Raw genomic sequence first — 18,670 nt, 5'->3', positions numbered from 1 at the left:
GAGAGAGAGCATGAGTGGGAGGGGCAGAGACAGGGGAAGAGAATCTCAAGCAGACTTAGTGCTGACCATGGAGCCCCATGCAGGGCTTGATTCCACAGCCCTGAGACCACGACCTGAGCTGAAACCAGGGGTTGGTGCTCAACCAACTGAGCCACCCAGCCTCCCCTAAAAGTCTTTCTTTTAAAAAAAATTATTTATTCATGAGAGACAGAGAGAGAGAGAGAGAGAGGCAGAGACACAGGCAGAGGGAGAAGCAGGCTCCATGCAGGAAGCCTGACGTGGGACTCGATCCCAAGTCTCCAGGATCAAGCCCTGGGCTGAAGGCAGGCACTAAGCCACTGAGCCACCCGGGCTGCCCCAAGTCTTTCTTTTTGAAAATGTGTTTTATTACAGCAGAACTTTTATAATGCTTACACTAAATTTTCCACTCCTAAGACAGTACTTGCCATGTATTACTAGAGAGGATGTTGTTAATATAATTTCTCTAAAACTAGATTATTATCTAAGTAGCTTTCAAATTCTCATTTCATATAAACATTCATCACCACAAATAAATAAATGCGTCTCTCAACATTTCTTCTTACTACGAAGAAGCCAATGAATATTTGGCAGGAAAGCAACACAACTCATATTACTTTCCCTTAGGGCTTCGGGAGTAAATATTTTCCACTATCGATATCTACAGTCACAAATGACAACCAGGAATCACGAAGTCCACATTTCAGAGCTGATTAAGACACACCAATGAAGAAGGAAGGAGGACTGGTTTTCTTGCAGAGGTGACGAAAATGATATGAAATTCAGAAGGTCAAAATGACAAGTCAGGGGTTACTGGTTCACTCAAACCAAGGGCAGTTGGAGAGGTGGGTGATAGGACATGCTCTGGACTGGGAGGAGAACGCCGGTGTTGCAGTCCCAGTCCCACCTCTTGTGATCCATGTGACTGTGGATCTTGATCGGTGAAATGGAGATGAAAATATCACCTTGCCTTCCCCTCCATAGGATTGTTACAAAGACAAATGAGATCATGGATATAACGTGCTCAGGAAGCTATAAACTGCTCTATTGAAGGCAGGGTTATTTAGACCCTTGCAGAGTCTGTTAGCATTCCCATTACATTAAGGAATGCTAGAACTTTATATATTCAATTAACCTTTTAATACTTTGCAATCAAGCCTCCATCTCTGCATACCACAATATGTCCTAAAGGATATCTCAACTTAGAAGTTGACGGAACATGGAGATAAAGTCACAAAGGACCTAAAAAAGAACTGCCATATTTCAAGTCTGTAATACCTACCCCCCTTCCCCCAACCCCCCACCACTACACCCTACCCCTTTCCCTCCCACCCCTCACCCTGACCACCTTCCTTTGCACCACAGATTCTCCCCCACAAAATTGCCTACCGGAGGGACGCTTCAAAAATCAAATCACACTTTATATAAAATTAGTTCATTTTAAGAGAGTGTACAGTGGTGAATCCTCTGGAAAGTGAATTATTATCCTTAATCTATCTGTTGTGTAAATACAGATGTTTATATTCTGGGTTGGCTTCAACTAGACCCTGGAACTGAATGGGCCCCAGGTGAAATTTATACCTCAACTTTAGCTAACAACCACTGTGCTCAGTGCATGATTGCTTCAGGAACAACAACTTGGAACAAGAAGAAAGGCAATGAATCAGCTGTCCAGTACCATGTGTGGCAGTGACTCACTCAAGACTCCGACACAGTCCATTGAGGCTCTTGGAGAAAAGGATTTCTTCCTTTTAAATGACAGGCAACTGTAGACACAACTACCTAGTATATAATATTAATTCTAAATAACACAGTTTTCTTAACTACAAGCTCCCAGGAGAAGATATTTTAATTTTATTAGGCATATAGTTTACTTGTGTAAATGTACTATATGCAGTTTATAAATGCTACATGAACATGAATTAATAGAATATTCAGGAAAGAGAAACAGTAAGCACCTAGAGGGGTGTGTATGTACTTACTTTAAGGATTAAGTAACACAACTTCATTAATAATTATTCATCAAATCTAAAAACATGAATGCTCAGCGATACAGAATCATCACTTTGGTAAAGCAAATGCCATGAATGTGAATAAATCAATGAACATCATTTTATCGAGTCCTCTCCCTTTTGCATCTTTCTCTTTCCCAAACATCTTATCATCCACGGTCCTGCTGAAGAATTGTATGCTGGTCCTTCTGCCAGGGAAATCAAGGCACACACTGCTTTATAAGGGGACCTGGGATTTGTTTGAATTAAGTATGCTAAGGCAGGCAGGCACAGGAAAGACTGCCATAAAAAAGAAGTTTTTGTATACCATTGGGTCCTTAGAAACAGAAGGCTTAGCATGCCATGCAGGGCCAGATGGGGAATCATGGTCAGTAGGAGGCAGAGGGAGAGAGGGGATAACAGGGACTAGAGCCTTGACTGTGCTTTGCACAGGAAGGAATAGACAAAACAAGGTAAACAGGTTTGGTATTGGCGAGTTTGAATAATTTCTGTGGTCTCTGGTGTTTAGGGTGCTATCTCTAGTGGTCTGGTATTCTGGCTCTGTGGTGATTTGGGCAGGGGAATACTGGCTCAATGAGTAAGAACCCAACAGAGGAGCTGGTTTGTGGTACAGGCCTCAGGATTGATTGATTTGCATATGAATGGGATGCTCCCAGGTGAGTGATCTGCTACCTCTGGGAATTAGCTAGCTCTGGAAAGGAAAGTCTCTCCAGAGTCAGGAAGGCTCCAATATGTCAAAGCACCAAAAAACAGAATAAGGTGACATGATTAACAAAACACCTCTTGTAATTCTCTGGGATTATATATGGGGAGTGAGAGGTAAAATCCAAGCAGGCATTTCACCGTATCTTTGAATGCCCCAGGACCCAGGAAGATTTGTTCTGAGAATTTGGGAGAAATGAAAACCAGAGTTACAGAAATGAAATCTTAGGTGTCTAACTAAGACTTTTCATTGAATAACCATAAAACAATTTATTTGAGCTGATAATATTTGCAAGTCTCCAAATTAGAGTATGTATCAGTCCCACAAATCATGTGAATTAATTAGAGTTAGGTTCAGTTATGTGTGACAGAAAATCAAATGAACAGTGGCCTAAACAATATAAAAAACTTTGTCTTAAAAAAAAAAAAAAAACTTTGTCTTTATCAAAGAAGTAAAAACTGGAGGCAGGCAGTTCAGAGTTGCTGTGGCACTCTGCTCCACTAAGTTGTCAGGGATCCAGGTTCCTTTGAGTTCAGGAACAAAAAATAGGAGAGTAAGAGGTGGGTAACAGCTTCTTTTGAAGATGACTTAACTTGCAGGCTTATCACATGATACTTCAGTTTTATCATGTTGGTCAGAATTGAGTCCCATGGCCATACCCAGATGCAAAGAAACCTGAACACTGTAGCTAGTTAGCTTAACTAGAAATCAAAGGCTCTATTGATACAAAAGAAGAAAAGATTGGGTTTGAGAGGCAATGAATGTTCCCATCCCCACATTCTGCACTGAGTTTCTGTCACCCATACTTCCAAATTCCCTTCTCTTTTTTGCCACCACCAACACCTCCAAAAGTGGTAAGCCAGAAACTTTGCAAGCCAGAAATCTATCAACCTAAGCTTCATTTTTTTTTTCTTTGTTCAAATTCAGGCCAAAACCAAGTTTGGCTTATTCTATCTCCTAAGTATCTTGAGCAAATTCATAGAAGGATTACTATCATTACCTCCCACCTGGTCCACCATCCTCCAGACTTACTGCCCACCTCCCCTGCCCAGCACCCCACATGCCCATTCTTGCAGCAGGAGCTATTTTTCAAAATCCTCATCTAACTACATCCCTTCCTGCCTAAAGTCTTTTGGGAGCTCCTCACAGCATTCAACATAAAGTCCAAATCCCCTGGGGATGCATATAGAGCCCATCACGATGTGTGGCCCCTGCCTATCTCCCTTGCCTTGTCCTCTGCCTCCTACACGTACAGGCCCATGCTACAACCGCCATACAAGATCCCAATCCCACGTGCCGCTCAGTGATTGCATACATTTCTGCATGCCACTAGCTCAAGTACTCTTCTCCTTTCTCTCCATTTTTGAGTTCCTGTTTTTCCTCCAAGGCCTTCAAGACTGCCATAGAAAGGATGGCTTACAAACAACAGAATTTTTTTTCTCAGAATCCTGGAGGCTGGGAAATCCAAGATCGAGTTACTGACAGACTGGGTGCCTGGAGAGAACCAGTTTCATGATTTATATAGCTGTCTTTTTGCTGTGTCTTCACATGGTGAAAGGAGATAAGGGATCTCTCTGGGGTCTCTTTTATAAGGGCTCTAATCCCATTCATAAGGGCTCCACCCCCATGACCTAATCACTTCCCAAAGGCCCACCTTCTAATACCATCACACTAGGGATTAGGTTTCAATATATAAATTTTGAAGGGCACAAACATTCAATCTATTACACCTTTGGGAATTATTCCCAGACCCTCACTTCTCAGTCTAGATGGACACTGCTTCCTTGGTGTCCACTCCCAACCTTTTAAATACCTACCTGATACTGTATGGTACGGGGATTTGTGTATACATTTTTTTAAGATATATTTATTTATTTGAGAGAGAGCGAGAGAGATCACAAGCAGGAAGGGCAGAGAGAGAGAGAGAGAGAATCCCAGGCAGATTCCACACTGAGCACGGAGCCCAACGTGGAGCTCAATCTCACAACCCTGAAACCACAACCTGAACCGTAACCAAGAATCAGCCGCCTAACCAACTGTGCCACCCCTATGTATACTCTTATCTATTATTTCAGGTTCCGAGTTTCTGTAGGGCAAGAACTGCATTTTATTTATCTTTGTAGAACCAATACCTAATAGGATCTGGTGAACAACAGGTCCTTAATAAATGTTCATTAAATAGACAAACCCTTTACTAAGGAGGAGATGCTCTCTGAGCTTGGAGCCCCTGCAGCACACCAGCATGCCTGCACTTATGTGTCTTGGCTCGTAGGTGGTAGTTGGCTGGTTCTCTGGCCAGCATCTCAACTGTGAACTGTGCTAACCACTACTTGGACAGTACCTGACCTCAGAGACAGCAATTTGGGGGGCACATCCATGGACTGGTGAGCGCTCATTTGTAAAAACAAGCAGCCAAAAGTCTCATACCAACTGTTCCAAAGTCAGATTATTATCCTTGTAGTAGAAAGAACTAGCTTTAGTTTTTACCATATAGTTTGATGATGACCCCATCCTAAAATGTACCATTGGGAGAACAACCTCATACCCAGGTTTGTGATAGCAGCTATTAAGACTCAGATTCTGTGTGATTTCTGTACCTCCAACCCTGATCACTAAAGCAACCTTGGCACTTTTAAAATCCATTCAGTAACAGTGACGCTAAAGATTTTTAGGGCAAGACAGTTTGAAGTTACTTAAATGGTGTGTTGAGACACTGTGGCAGCTTCTTTTTCTTTCTTTCTTTCTTTTTTTGATGGGAGGTGGGGAGAGACAGAGGGTAGGGGAGAGAGAGAATCCCAAGCAGGCTCCATAGCCAATGCGGAGCCCAACACAGGCTCGGTCTCACAACCCTAAAACCATGACCTGAGCTGAAATTAAGAGTCTGGACACTCAATGACTGAGCCACCCAGGTGCCCCTTGCTGTGGCAGCTTCTGATGGTGTGTAAGCAATGGGATGAAAGGTGGCCAGGGAGGCCCTACCATAGGAAGCCCTGAACTAAGGCCATCAGCTATGAAAGTACCCCTGAAAACTATCTGCCATGGAACTCCAGAAAATGGGCATCCGGGGATCTGGATTGGAAGCCTCGCTCCACATTCTGGCTTTGCCATCTGCCAGCTTTGCAGTCTCGGTCAAGTTACTTAGCTACCTTATGTCTCTGTTTCCTTGTAAATTGGAGATAATACACCAGAGTTACTTTACCGCGAAAATTAAATTAGATAATTTATGTAAAGTGGCTAGCGCAAGGCCTGATCCAGATTAAGTGCTCCATAAATATTAACTCTTAATTCTATTATGATTAAGAGAGAGTCAGTATCATGGAGCTGGAGTGCCTGGGATTGAATCCAGGTTCCACTCCTTAATAGCTGTGTGCTCTGGAGCAAGTAATTTAACTTCCCTGTGCCTCAGCGGCCTCATCCGTAAAAGGGACACAAGAATAGACTGTTGTGAGGAATAAATGAGATGAGATCTGTAAAGTATTTAAAACCGTGCCCAGAGCATTTTAAAAAAACAACATCCAGGTTGGTGCTTTTTCCAATGGTGCCTCCGGAAACAAGATGTCCCGGACCTGGGTAGTAATCTTGGTGACAGTAACTAGGACTAGAGTTAATACTGGTGGTACTAGTAAGCAGTAGCAGCAGCTTTACTTTTTACTAATTAATAACTGCTTACATCGACTGCATGCTAGCACTAGGCTGGCACTCATGCTTGGCTCAAGCCTTGCTTACCTTTCTCCCCAAAAAGCTCATCTGATCTTCCCTAGGAGGTTGACACTGAGCGCACAGTCAAGAACGGGTCATGTCCTTTTGCTCACCAGTATTTAACTATCCCTCAGCACAAAGCCTGGCTCATAGTAGGTGCTCACTAAATATTTGTTGCAGGTGTAAAGCACAACAGGGCTTCCATGTTGCACAACCCACGGGGCTGTACATAATAAGCAAGCTGTTCCAGAGCAAGGTCTATCCGACTGAACTTTGTTCACGCATGTTCCTTGTGAAGGGGGCTCTCCATCCACTGATGCCGGCGCCTGCATGTGAATCCTTTCAGACTTACAGCTGCACAGTGGTTCATCACCCTCGCCTAGTATCTTAATTACATTATCATGATTTTCTGGCCTCTACAGATGACAATCCAAAATGACCGCAAAATTTAATTATTCGTATTTATGTTGGTCATTTAAAACCAGTGATTATTAAGTCAACATTTTATAAGTGATCTGCATGCTTTTTTTTTTTTTCCTGTCCCTTCAGGGAAAGCCTTAGTATGATTCTGTCCAACATCAGTTACAACCAGGCAATGTTTTCTCCTGTTATTGTGCCCCTCCCTCCCCTAGCAGCTCCCTTCTCAAAACACAAGAGCTGCAGTTTGGTCTTCACAAGGTTATTTCCACAGCTTGCCTGGCCCGCTCCATCATAGCAACTTTGAAAAATTATGTGCCCTCAGCACAAATATAAGCACTTAACATTTTTCGTAAGTGTGAATGATTTCATGGGGGTGCATTTTCTGGTAATTGTGAATTTTGAGATTTTAAAAGAAAATTGTGACATTATTCTTTTATATGTATCCAATGAATCTTAAATGTCATAGCAATTTGAAACCAACAAACGATCCATTTTAAAAATATATGAACAAGCTCTTTATTTAATAATTAGAATATTTAGAGTGTTCTCTTTCTCTTTTTTTTTAAAAGGGCCCACACTGGGCCCAGCATGGAGCCCAATGTGGGGCTTGAACTCATGACCCTGAGATCAAGATCTCAGCTGAGATGGAGTCAGGCACTTAACTGACCATGCCACTCAGATGCCCCAAGTGTTCTCCCTCTCTTTCTAAATTAATTTATTTTAGAGAAAGAAAGAGCACGGGGATTCGGGGAGGGGACACAGGGAGAGAGAAACCCAAGCAGACTCCATGCTAAGCCAGAGCCCCAGGTCAGGCTTGGTCTCATGACCCAGAAATAGTGACCTGAGCCGAAACCAAGAGTCGTGTGCTTACTCAACTGAGCTATCCAGGTGCCCCCATAGTAGCTATTTAATAAATACATGTTGTCAAGTGAAATTGCCCCTGTGTTTGGTATATCAATGGATCTCATATCCTAGGCAACACACTTTAGAAAGATTTGAGATGGGTGAGGGTAAGAGAAAGAAACAGCCTTTCTCTTGTAGAGTGGGAAAAGAAGGCTAGGAAAAGGAGAAACAACCAGAGCCCACATAATTCTGAGGCAGGTCAGTATTAGAAAATCACCAATGAGGGTCTTGAGGATACAAAATCAATTCACCCATTTCAATGCCCAAGCATCCTCTACAAAGTCTTCATCTACCTGCCCCCCACACACACACCCCCAGGCTGAAGACCCCTGGAATTTATCACATTAGTCCAAAATGTAATGCTATCATTTTAAGAGAGAGAAGTGGGTGTGTTGGCATCAGGAAAAATAAGGAAAAAAGTTTCTTTCATTTGTAATCATTCCAGGCTGGAAACTTCTCAATCCAGGATCAACCTAAAAAGAAATGTTGGAAGAGAAATTATGCTTTTACTAATTCCACAGAAGAAAAACTTGGCCAGCACGTCTGTGGAAGGATGTGGTGACCTCACCTATCACCATATCAAACATCTAAGAAGTTAACATCAGTGCAAACAAATTGAAATTACATTAACTCTCAAAGTAAAGATACTTAAACACACTCACATGCACATACACACACACACACACACAAACACACACACAGCTTAGGAGCCACAAGCCCATTTACACATTCAAATATTTATGGAATGGCTACAATGTGCCAGGAGCAGTGATAGGTGTCGGAATTTAGCAACAAATCAAGCACAGATGACCCCCACCATGATGGAACTTAGAATGGAAGCCAGCATGGCCAACGTTCTAGGCTTTGTGCTACAATTCATTTTCAATAACTCATATTTCAGAAACAAAGAAATCTCATGATTTGCATTGAGGAGGAAGAAACAGTATAAGAGAGAAAAAGTTTCCTACTATTTCATGTGTTTTCCATTCAAATCCTATTCAAATTTTTCAAGGTAAGTTATCCACAATTCATTTTCTGGTGAAACAACTCAAATGATTTCAAATTCACTACTTGGAAGCTAGAATGATGAACTAAATTCCACATTTGGTTTTCACAGGGTACAGATAAATCCTGGTTAACTGTTAACATCACATGGTTTAACAGCCCAAGATGGTCTTGCTTAACCATCCTCTTTGTTTTCTCTGATCCCCAGACACAACACCAGGACACCCTAACAAGCCAATTGTCAATGGCCTTTCAAAAGCTGCATTCATGGTCTCCTCTAGCATACCTCTCCCCTAGTGCACACACACACTCACACACATTCACACACACACACGCTCACGCACACTTTCCCTCTCTCCCTGTCTCTCTCTCTCAGCTTATGAAGAGTGAAAAAAAACTGAAGGCGTATTTTCCATAGCACTTCAGCTCATGGTAATAACTTCAATATAAATGTTGACTCACAGGGAAACAGTAGCCAAGTGGAATTGCAGCTTAAGAAATGAAATACAAAGTAAGACCTTATCTGCAGATACCAGTTCTGTTCTGTGATGCTGCAGAGGTTTTATTCTCACCACTGAAATGGAACCCATCTTTCTGACAGCACGCAGCCCCATGGGGAAAACAATTCTAAAGGTTCTGCAGTGAAGGGTGCCACTGCCACCAATGAAAACCAAGCCAGGTCCAGCCCGAGAAGGCATGTGGGACACAAGTCCCCTCCCAAATGCGGGAGGGAAAACAGCACCCCCAGTCTCCTCTTGTGAGCATCCTTCATAAATGTCTACGTGGATCCACATGCTTTCCCGCAGACCTCTCCCCCCTCCACCCACCCCCTCCTCGAAGCAAGGGGTATGTGTAACTGAACCTTTAAGCGGAGACATATGATGATTTTAAACTTTGATTAGGAGCTCTTGAAGATAATTGTCTCTTCCTGCTTCATCTTCGAGCAAGATCTCCCGTTCTTTAATTTGGTCAAGAGTGGTTTCCTTTTAAAAGGACTATTTGACTTTAGGAAAACCCACAAGAAGAAACTGAGAATATTCACACACCACAGAGAATGGGGGACTCAGCTGCCAACCTGTGTCATTGTCCTCTCATCTCCAACTTTCCCTTGCACCAGCAAAAAGAGAAACAAGAGAAAGAAAGAAAGTTAATTAGAAATCTAAAATCTTATCATACTTTGGAACGGGTCAGCTCTTGTTCAGAAAGGGAGGAGGAAAGCAGTTGGGGGGGGGGTGGCGCGAGGATGCCAGAGGGAGGACTAACTGTCACCCTTCCAACCCCCCGAAAAAAAGGTCACCTAATGGATTAAACACCAAGAAGTACAAGCCTGGGAATGGGACCAGGCTCAGACTCTGCCCCGCCTTTTCGAGTGGGATAGCATAGCTTTACTTCACTTGTCCAACCTTAGTTTTACCCATAGGATAGAGGTGTGAGGACAATACCCAACATCTAGTTAAGTGCTCAGTCAATGCTAGCAGAAATGTTCCTAATAATAGTAATCACAATGAGAGGAAACTTTACTGATGATTTACCATGTACCAGGCACTGTGGATTTTAATCTGCTCAATAGTTCTGTGAATTAAGTACCATCGTCAACCCTGTTTTAATGACTAGAAAGAAGGATGTTAAATAACTTGCCCAAAGCCACATGGCTTCTAAGAAACTAAGCCTACACTTGAACTCCAGCTTCTAGCCACACAGCCGGCCAGATCTTTCTGCAGTGACCGACAGGCTCTATAATCTAAGCCGTCCAGCACAGCAGCTACTGGCCATGCATAGTTGCTAAGGCTTGAAACGTGGCTAGTGTGACTGAAGAATTGAGCTTGTTTCATTTCATTCTCGTTAATCTAAATGGAAATAGCCATGTGTGGTTAGTTGCTATGGGATTGGACAGCCCTGCTCAAAAGGATACACCATTTGCCATCAGAGATAGATGCCTCCACTGTGGGCTTGAGACTTCAAAAAAGAAGTAATAAAATAAGGATTAATTTATTTATACATGTGGCTGTAATGCAGAAGAGGAGTACGATCTCCTTACCAAGTGACACGCTATTGCCACGGTCACATTTTGTTCGACTTCTTCCCATGTGGCAAAGTTACTTTTTTTTTTTTTTAAGATTTTATTTATTTATTCATGAGAGACAGAGACATAGGCAGAGGGAGAAGCAGGCTCCCTGTGGGGAGCCCGACATGGGACTCCATCCCAGCGCCCCAGGATTACAACCTAAGCCAAAGGCAGATGCTCAACCACTGAGCAACCCAGGTGCCCCTTTTTTTTTTTTAATCACAAAAGTATTATGTTGAGTTAACAAAAAGTCGAACAATCGAAAGGGTATAATTCATTAAGTGCAAGTTCCTCTTTCCACCACCTCCCCATCCGAATCCTCTTCATATCAGAACTCACAAACTCTATTTTGAGTATACCTGTATGTGCGTGCGTGTAGAAGAATCAGAATAGGATCAAACCCCTTTATTGTTGTACATTTTCCTTACTGAAAACTCTATCTCACAGCCTTCCCTGTTGATTGCATACATATCTCCCTCACTCTTTCCTGATAACTATTTTATTCTATGGCCGTACCATAACTTATTATCTGCTCCTCTACTGATGGACGGTTTGGTTGATTCCAAATTTTTGCCTTTAAAAATCATACTGTGGTGAGTGTACAATCGCCAGGGAGTGGTAGTTTTGGGACACTGCTCCCTAAAAGTGGGCCAGCAGACACTTTCTTTGGCCTACCCAAATGACACCCCACCCCCCATCTCTTCTTTGCTAACAGAATTGATTTGGTTCAGGATCCACCTCGACACCTCCCAACTCAAATTAAGTTCTGGTTGGTCTAGCCAGTCACATGGTCCCATCCCCATTGGCAGTCATCGGTGAATACCTAGGCATCCAATTCAATTCTGGAAAATAGCAGAAAGTGGCTGGGGACCTTGAGAATACAAAGGGTTCTGTCACATGTAGAGTTGCCGCAATGTTCACACAGACAGGAGAGGACCTAGCGTGGAAATAAGGCAAAGAGATCAAGGATGGCAGAGGCGAAAGATCCAGGTAGGTACCTGGCCCCTTAATGGGCTGTTGAGGCTCTGAATGAACCAGCCCAAAGCCTCCCTCCCTCTGGACTTCTTCTAAAGTGCCAGAAGTTGTTTTTCCTTTCCGCCAGTGGAGTTTGGGTTTATATTCCTTAGAGTCAAAACTATCCTAACCAGCATAAATGAAATTGCTGGTTGAGAGGGTATGCATGGGTTTGCTTCTGATAAGCACCCTTAAGTCATTTCTGTTGGACCTCTTCACAGCACGAACGCAGAAGGGATCTCAATGGCTGGAATGCATCTTCCATCCTCTGGAACAGGGTGGAGCTTTACTGCTGCCTTTGTCCAAGCGTATTTGCACAGCTTCTCCGTCAGTGTCCCCTCTCTTCTGACGCATGCAGATAATACGGTAGCAAAGTGTAAAATCAGAAATCTGGCCACACTTTAGAAGGGAATCTTCCAAAGCTGTGCTTCCTAGCCTTTTCATATTATGTTACATAGTCAACGGTAATATGTTAAGGGCACCTTGGGGAAAATAGATAATGATACTCAAGGCCAAGGGTTTCCAGCCTAAGGATTCCAGCTGCCCTATGGCTCACCTGCCTTACTGAGAGCAAAGGAGAACAATATTTTGGCCCACCTGAAGCCCATTCGGGGAACACTGGTTTGAAGTGCTATTCTAGAGAGATCGTCATATTCCGTTGATTCTAAATAACACATTTTTCCACATTTTAAGACCTCTGAAACTAGGATGCATCTTACAATGTCCAAGACCTTATAAATTCTGTCAGCCAGGAGCCTGTATCATTTAACTGACATGTCCTACCTTTGCACAAATTCGATCTGAAAATCATCTGTTGGCCCCTTCTGATAAGGTCAGGAAAGTCCCAACATCATGGAGAGTTATTGTTTAACGGGTACAGAGTTTCAGTTTGGGGTGATGAAAATTTCTAGAGATGGATGGTAGTGATAGGTTGCACAACCCCGTGAATGTGTTTGATTCCTGTGAAATGTACACTTGAGAAATGGTTAAATTGGTGCATTTCATGTTATATATATGTTACCGCAATTTTTTGAAAAAGGCCCCACAGCAACATTGCAGGGTGTCAAGCGGCTTTGACACGGAGTCAATGGTGGGGCTCCCTTCTAAGAAACATGGCAACCTGTTGGCACACAACATGACACCATGTGAAAAAAATTAAATGTTGAGGATCCTGAATATGAAGTTGTAGGGATACTTCAAGCAATTGTTTCTCTGATAGTTTTCCTCATTATGTATGCACAAGAGTGACAGGAGACCAAAAAAACCCCTCTGTTCTAGCAATTCCCAGTTCGACCCTCCAGATGTACTCTCCACCGTTTGGTACCCACTGGAGGCAGATCGTTAGGGACTGAGCGGGCTACACGGCCCCTTGCCTCTGGCTTCCAGTTGGGCTCAGCCAATGGGAAGCAATGGCAAGAGCCTGGAGAGCAGAGGAGAGAGGTCAGGGTGTTACTCCCCTGGCTGCCTCCCTCCGGGGCACTGGGTTGCCAATGGATGAACCCCTCTTCCACGGAAGCCACAGCTCCTGCCAGCAGCTATGGTCTACACTCCCTACCGTTCCCTCCTGGGTCCGCCACGCACCCCATGTAGCCTGGGAGTGGTGCCCACTTCCCACTGTCACCAGCTCCTGGCGGCCCTTCACTCCTCCCTGCTCACATCCTCTGTAAATACTGTTCTCGTCAAACCTTCTTTCATGCTCCCACCTTGTAAGGGTGCTGTTTCCTTCTGGGGTTCTGACTCATTTTTAGATCCTAGATCTAAAAGAGATCTTTTCGAAAAAATGAAAAACTGAGTAGATACATGAGCACTGTGTCATAGTGTAATTGGCAGCACTTTTTCTTTCTTAGTGGTATACAAATAATGATGCATCTCACAACTGCCAACTTCTTAGACTTGATGAACTAGGGTAAAAATCTCCAAAATGCCATAGAGGGTTAAAGAGTTGTTTCCAATATTACACTCCCAGAATTAACTTGGGATTATAGCCAAGCAAGTTTAATATTTCGAAACATCATACACAATGCAGTTTAGCGCCAATTCTATTCCCTGGATGAGTCCAGCAGCAAAATGTAAGGGCCTCAGGAGCTTCCAAGGCTCTCTTGGAGGTTCCTATGTGTTGCCCCAGGTCAGCTGATCTTCTTGCTCTCCTCCTACACCCCTCCTGGGCATCCCACTGGCTCTCATGGTGCCTCCCTCTATGAATCCAGTAGCTTCATAACTTGCTAGCCCATCTCCAAATAATTCACTCTTCCCTTTGGTGCCAAGATACATTTTTGAAAAAATCAGAGCTGATCAGGCCATTTCCCTGCTTAAGATCCTTTAGTCACTTCCCTCGGTCTTCGGGACGGAGTTCAAATTTTCACACGTACCACTCAGGGCCCCTCATGGTCTCCCCCTGCCAATCTCCTTAGCCTCATTTCCTGTCACTGACTCAGACGTGATGTTTCTGCCTGCCACACATAAGGACGTGCTGACTCCTAAACACGTCTTACTGCTGCATATTTCCACGAGCCTGTTTTTGCTGTTCCTTGGAATTAGAATGCCCTTTCTGCCCTTCATTCAGCTACCTTTACTCACCCTTCAATATTCACCGCATTTATCACCTCCTCCAGGAAGCCTTCTTGGATATTCTGGGTTGAGTTAGCAGTAGTTCCCGGTGCCTCATGCTTTTCACACTACTCAAAACTGCTTATATCAGAGGCGTTCACGTGGTAGGAACTCAGTTTGTTCAATGAATGCATTAATGCAATTTAGCTATTTTCTGTTTCTATTGCTTTTCTGATACCATATCAACCAGGACACTTATTAAAGAAGCTATTTCTTTTCTCAGCATTCAATTCTGCCCAGCAGCGAAAGTGACCAGTAGACTCAAAACAGTAAAATAATCCTCAAAGCAGTGCTATCTCAGGGCCGTGTAAACCAACCTCACGTGCTAAAGACAGATTGAAGATCTTCACTGAGCTAAGCCCTAATCATGTTCAGTGCTTTTAATTTTGAACCTAGACTCCCAGGCTCTGTACTATGCTGTAACCAGTTAAACAATTGAATGACGCCCAGTATAGCATAGCTGCTGAGATCACAGACTAATCCAGACCGCCTGGGTCTATGCCTTGGCTAAGCTACTTAAACTCTTCATGCCTCAGTTTTCCCTCCTGTAAGATGGGGATGATATTAACAGTACTGACCTCAGGGAAAGTGATTTAATATATGCAAATGCTTATAACAGTGCTTGGTGCAAGTCAAGTACTGTTTCACAACCAGCTATTTTTTGTATTTTCCTATTAAGTGGCAGAAGGAGAGGCATATCTGAAGAGTCATTTCAGGAGTGCTTTTGGCTGTAGCGTTAGGTCTCCTAGTGCCCATTTAATGAATTCACGGACCAGAATCATGAGACCTGGGTCTAATATGGGGTCTGTTGAAGAGGCATCATCTTCCTTCCATCTGGTTCCTCCGAGGCTACCAAACGGATACAGATTTTTATTCCCACACCACATATAGCAGTGTGAACAATGAATTCTGCCTTTTTCTTTTCCTGCCCACAGCTTTTGTATTTGTAAGGTTTCTCTGTGTCTGTAGTGATTATCCCATGAAAGCTCCCTGTGTGTACTGCCCACATGAGTAAGAAAAATTTGCGTCAAATAACAAGTTTAGCAAAAAAAAAAAAAAAAAAAGTGGTTCCTGAAATCACATGTGGACAAGACGGTGAACTCCTCTGGCTCCTGGGAATCCCAAGAAATATGTGCCCACCTCCCCCCACCCCCACTATTTAAAGGACATCGAGAGCGCCTTGGGGGTAATAATCACTCTTAGAGATGCAAAGTTACCTAGAATCCTAGAATTTTGCTGCTGGAAGATGGAATTAGATAGTACGCCTATGAGGAAGGTGTCAGTAATCTAGCAATGTGCTTCCCCAGCTTTTCATGGAAGATTTTCTAGCATCCTCCACATTTCCCAACCTTTGCTCTTGGGGGAAAAGAATGCTCTTCTAAAAAAAAAAAAAAAAAAGTGGAAGGCCAAAAATGTTTAGTGATAGATGCTTTCTAATACTCCTGTTTGGTTTATTTGCTTCAAATGTTGAAAATAAAAACAGGAGGGCATGGGCCATGCAAAGCTGGCTGCTGGTGATAGTGTCCTTTGGCCCAGCGACCCCAGTTCTAAGAGCACCCTGCCTCCCCAGTGTGTCCTGTTCTCCCTTTCCTGGAATGCTTTGCACCCTTATGGCTTATATTTTTACTGTCTGCCTCTGGCACAAGAATGACCTCCAAGAGGACTTGGAATTTGACTTATTTTGCTCACTGCTACATTGTTAGCCTCTAGAATAACACCTGATACTCAGGAGGTGACAATACACAGGTTACTGAAGGACTATGAGGCAATGCAGGGTTTACAGTGAGCGCCCTTGGACTGCCAATTATCGGCGTTCCTGCTCCATCATCGTCAGGGCAGGGTAAGTCAGAGCCTCCCTATCTGGCCAGTCCTCTTCTTCACCAGTAGCCACAGGCAGGAGACAGAGCAGATTCTTAAGCAATTCATTTAAGCCTGAAGTCAAACCAGACACAATTGTGTCAGAGACTCCAAACTTTACTCTTCTTTGGAGGAGACTCTGACCTCATCTCTTTACTTGGACGACGGCTCTCCCCCATCAGCCACTCCTCCCCACACCCTCATAGAGCCACATGCATCCTCTTACAGAGTTGGTTTAAGTTTTGTTGGAGGTTGGTATTTTCAGAATATCTCATGGACACATTTAGCCACAAAAATCAGTGGAAAGAATCCTTTTCACAAGTAAGCATATCTTGCATCTCAAATGAATACAAGTACTTGAGTTTGAATCACTTTATTTCTGCCATCTTTTGGACAAAGGATTGAAGAACTGAAGCAAAAACAGTCACTGAGGAAAGGCCACGTAAAGAATATGGGCTGCCTTAGCATCAGGACACGTCATTCCTGCGAAAAGCAGCTGCTGAGTCCTACCATTAAGCTCTACTATCTCGCAATTGATTACTGCACCCCTCCCCCCACATTGATCCATCCTCCATTATCACCCCTCGCCCACTGACAAGCCGGCTGGAATATAACCAGGTAAAAAGTGGCTTTTTAAAATGAAAACCAGTTTTTAAATGTGTGTCTCAGGGTGACAAACAGGCAACCCCAAGGACTCTGAGGCATCCCACAATTATACCAAATGGGAGTCACTCCTTCACTTGACTGTCAGCAACATGGCACAGGAACCAATTCCCTTTTGCTCCCCACCCTGTGCCTGGCACCCAGCAGACACTCCATGAATATTTGATGGATACACACCTTTGTTAATAAGGACTTTTTGTGATTCCTTGGATCAATCAGCTCCAGCCAAAAGCTTACAAAATCAAAATAGGGCAATGTTGATGGACTAAAATTTGGTGCCAGTCACTGGCCCATTGCACAGAGCAAGCTATTGATAGGAACTCCCCCACCAAAACCCACATTCCAGCAGGGGTGAGAAGAGCAGTGTCTCTGTGTAAAGTATCTCTACCGCCCCAGAATGTAAATATCCCCCCCTCCCTCACTGTCCTTCAAAATGCTTTCTTGGCAAAAGTGCTTCCTTTCAATTAATAAAGTCTATTTAAAAAAAAATAAAAGTCAGACCTAAGTCAGAAATAGAATTGAGAACAGATCACCAAACTCAATCCTTGCAGGATCTCACTTATCTAGCAGGCCACTTGAGTAACAGGACCATTATCCATGGGTTTTGTTCAAATACATTTCCTTCCAGGGTCTAGAGAGTTTAAATTCCTGTAAAGCACTGCACACCCACACACCAATTAACAAACCTGTGACCCTCCTCTCCTTCAATAAGTGAGGCCAGTCTTTTGAGTACCTTTTAAATAAACTTGCAAAGCCCAAAGTTTCTGTTTTTGTTTTAAACCCCCACCAAGGAGCCCACCAGGGTAAAATGAACTAAAGGAGACCTGAGAGGATCTTGTTCCCATTTACGTGGTTTAACCCACTGACTTCAAAAGAGTTGGCCAAGCTCTTGAGCAGCACTTGGACCCCTCTTTGGCCTCGCCCCTCCCCCCCCCAGGGAAAGGAGCAGCGACGTGGCCACCAGGGGTACCCGGCCCAGCGTCCCAAGCCCTGGCGGCGATGGTGGCGGTGACCACAGTCTCCAGAGACAAAGTTCTGTAGTGCACTGACTTCTATCATATTCAGAGTCGGAGTGTCTCAGAACTTTGCCTCAAAAGACCAGACAGGCTGTCTTCCTCCAGAAGTTTCTTCCTGCAGGTGTGCTTTCCCCCACCCCCAACGAAGACAAAGAAGAATAAGTCGTTAAAAGCAATTTAGCTCAGGATGCGACCGATAATGGAACGGGGCATTAATTATGGAAAGTTACTGCCGCAGTCAGCAGGAGCAAATGCCCAACAGAAATGGTGTCTTAACAGCTCGGTTCGACAAATTCTGGTTGCAGTGTCACGGCGAACAGGCTGCAGGACTCCCACGCCCTCCCCCCCTTCCCTCCCAAGCCGGATCAGAACTCATTCCCCGTCGAACCCCACCTCCTCCTCCTCCTCGGTTCCTGCTCTTTAAACTTTTGCAAGCGGCTAACTCCCTCCACCTAACTTGTGGCAACTTTTTACCTTCCCGTCTGGAAAGTTGGTGGGGGAGGGGACCGCAGGAGGACGAATTCTTGGAGCTGAAAGAGTTAACGGGGGAGGGGGGAGGGGGAGGGGGGAGACCATAGGCCCAGGAAATGCCCCGGAGCTGGGATGCCCAAGGAACCACGGTTTTGCGGGGCCGCCACAGCGTCTCCTCTTTCCCACTTTATTCCCCGTCTTCCCGGGGCCCGCGCCC

General features: G+C 44.0%; 1 long non-coding RNA gene across 1 annotated transcript in view; it reads right to left on the bottom strand.

The window, feature by feature from the left end:
• The window catches only part of LOC140608840 (uncharacterized), an 85,214-nt gene that overhangs the window by 28,229 nt on the left and 38,315 nt on the right, over positions 1 to 18,670 (bottom strand). The window lies entirely within an intron of this gene.

The sequence above is a fragment of the Canis lupus genome, chromosome 18, assembly GCF_048164855.1.
Source record: "Canis lupus baileyi chromosome 18, mCanLup2.hap1, whole genome shotgun sequence".
Classification (NCBI taxonomy): domain Eukaryota; kingdom Metazoa; phylum Chordata; class Mammalia; order Carnivora; family Canidae; genus Canis; species Canis lupus.
Note: the sequence above shows the minus strand (reverse complement) of the source record. Positions and strands in the feature narration are given on the sequence as shown.